This window comes from Triticum dicoccoides, chromosome 5A, assembly GCF_002162155.2.
Source record: "Triticum dicoccoides isolate Atlit2015 ecotype Zavitan chromosome 5A, WEW_v2.0, whole genome shotgun sequence".
In the NCBI taxonomy this organism is placed as follows: Eukaryota; Viridiplantae; Streptophyta; class Magnoliopsida; order Poales; family Poaceae; genus Triticum; species Triticum dicoccoides.
The window spans coordinates 392,426,742-392,429,720 of record NC_041388.1 but is presented as its reverse complement, the minus strand read 5'-3'; the positions used below and the strand labels follow the sequence as shown (position 1 = coordinate 392,429,720).

Sequence of the window (2,979 nt, the reverse complement as noted above, 5' to 3'; positions counted from 1 at the left end):
GTCGGAGGAGAGCATGGGGTTCCTCAACCGTTGGATCGCCGGCGACAAGAAGATGCCTGACGCCCGGGGGTACATCTTCTTCGACGACGTCTACGGTCTACCGCGCCGACCCCCACGTGCTCACGTGGGAGTACACGCCGTCGAGCAGCCGCGCGGGCGAACACACGTGGTGGTTCCTTAGCGAGACTAGGTTCCAGAGCCCAGATCGCGGGTGGGGGCATCAGCAAGCGCGCCGACCACAGCGTCGCCACCGGCGGTTACTGGGTGGTGGAGGAGAGAAAGAAGAAGAAGCTGTGCGGCGAGTCCGGGTTCGAGAACGGCTTCGGGTTCTACTGCGACTCGTCCCGGAAGGAGAAGACTCCGTGGCTCATGCAGGAATTCACCACCGCCAAGGCCGGTGTCGCCTGCAAGAAGGGCTTCCCCGCGCTCGGCAGGGTCTACGTCACACCGCGCGCCACCGTCGACGAGTTGAGGAAAATCTACGGGGAGGACGGCGTGCCAGTGCAGCCCGACGGGAAGAAGAAGCCTGTCCGAGCCAAGGTCCCGGCAGCGCATCTGAAGGCCATCGCCGCGCTGCTGCCGCCGCCGGCCCTTCGTCGTGTTGGCCAAGGTCATGTCGCGCTGCCTCCGCCTCCGCCACCGCCGCCGGGGCAGAACTTCATGGGGGGGCGCATCGCCCACGAACGTTATTGGTGGCCGGTACCAGCGGGCAGCGGCAAGGGCAGTTCTTGGAGGCGGGCGCTCCTGGCCAGCAGCATGGGGGATTCTTGGAGGCCGGTACGCCGGTGCCTCCGCCTGCACCGCCAGGCCTCCTTGCCGGGACCGGAGAGGACGCGCCGTCACATACTTGATCTTGATGACTTCGCGAACTTAAACAAGGGTGGTTGATTTGATTACAGCGATCAACAACGTCATAGCGAGTTTGGGGGGATTAATTGTGACTATGAGAGGGGTCGATTCATCTGCTTTAGATGATTCTTCGAATACTAGTTGTACGTACTTTCTAGTTTGGGGATTAATTTTGGTAGGGTTCTTGTGTTGTTAGCAGCCAACAGATTAATTTTTGTACTAGCTAAACATGTGATGTATAGTTGGACTGCTCGTAGTTATCGCGTGGTTGCTTTACAAGTTACAAGAATGTTTGTATGTAACATTTGCAACATGGAAGAAATGTTTGATTGGACCCTGATAAGACACACGAAGACATGACAACTTCGAACATTTTTATGACAAATTTAGTGACATGAGGATGATAACTTTAATTCAAGCATGATAAATTCTTTTCGGATGGCAATTTTAGTTTTTGTTGTTGTTTGTTTGTTTTTTTTTCTTTTTTGATGGCAACTTTAGTTGTAAAAAACATCAGGGCAGAGTGCTTCGTGCCACAATGTGGCACTTTCTATTTGGGATGTTGATTTTGGAGTACTTTGTTTTGGAAATTCATGCACCATTACTTCTAAATATATGATCATAATAACATGGGATGGGGTATAGCAGAAAAGAATGCACAACATGCTTTCATGCCGCTAAATGGAAGGCTCAACATAGTTATTGTAGGCCCAGCCCGAGTTAATTGCAAAAAAACACTACATTGCAACGATGGGTTTGCAGGAAACCATCGAGTTTTTTTGTTGTTGCAAAAAACACCATGTCTACGGTAATTTTGTTGTGGGAATCACTGATTGGTTGGGTAGAGCGTTTTGATGACTTTTCCGACGGATGGGCCCTGTTTTTTGATGGCGTGGCCTAACGAGACACCCAGACCGCATTAATGCAAGGACAAGAGTGGTTAAAAGGGGAGAAAACGACACATCCGTCGCTGCAACCCCCTCACCCCCCCTCGTCCTTGCCACCATCGCATCGCACTCCCAGCCCACACTACCGATGAAAGGGGCAGAGGCGCGTCTCACTACCAGCCCAGAATGCCGACAACACCGATGAGCCACATTGTACTGCCGTCCGTGAGGAGGGGCGGAGGGGTCGATGACAGCCGAATTAAGCCCCCAACCGCCCAAGGAGGAAGTGGGGAGAAGAACGGTGGTGACCCGTTGACTCCAGGCGGGGGTGCGGCCGTGCAGTAGTGGTGTCCATGGCTGTGGACTCAATTGTAGAAGGTGCCAGGGGATGATGAGAGGCGGTGGGATCTCCTCATCGGAGCTGGTTGATGCCGGTCAATGTGGGGAGCAAGTATTCTCATGCTTTTTTGTAATCAACCCGTGTCTCATGGGCTACTAGATCAACGGTTTTCTTTTCTACAGAGTACTAGCCAAGAATGATTTCGATCCACAGGTCGGCTACTAGTGCCAGACCTAAGTCTCGAGGGCTACTGCACATTGCATTTTTTTATCTTCTAAGTCTATGTAAGACTGATCCGCTGTCCAAAACCTTCCATGTAGAGCTACACCTCGGCCACAACAGTACGTAAGACTCTAGGCGCATACTGGATCTCAAGCTGATATACGCCTTGAGGGCTATTGGCTATACCGTCATGCATAAATTTAAAAGCATGATTGAAGCATACCGCCATGTCGGCTGGAAAAACGTCTGTCATGTCCTTCACGCCCAGGTTCAGTGACAACTTGCTCCTGATATGTCTCGAATGTATTTATAATTTTTGCTTCTTCCATGTGATATATTAAATTAGCATACTTTTGGCACCTATTATTTTCACCATATTAGGTAGCCACCTTCTTCTCGACATTCTCCAGTCCATCATTGTCCACCAGCCAGCCTCGCACTGGACCTCACAGGAAGCCTTGTGTGAGGTGCCCCATTAGGCTCCACACCACCAATTCGTGGTTGCATCCCCTCTTCTTGAGAATCATTGATGTCGGGTTGGGTGCTACCTTTTGAGCACTGTGTTGGTTTTCCTTTGAAGAGGAAAGGGTGATGCAGTAAAGTAGCGTAAGTATTTCTCTCAGTTTTTGAGAACCAAGGTATCAATCCAGTAGGAGATCACGCTCAAGTCCCACGCACCTA

The 2,979-nt window shown here is 51.3% G+C and overlaps 1 pseudogene; it reads left to right on the top strand.

Moving 5' to 3' along the window:
- The window catches only part of LOC119299590, a 1,092-nt pseudogene extending 204 nt beyond the window's left edge, over positions 1-888 (top strand).
- Positions 889-2,979: the final 2,091 nt, after the last annotated feature.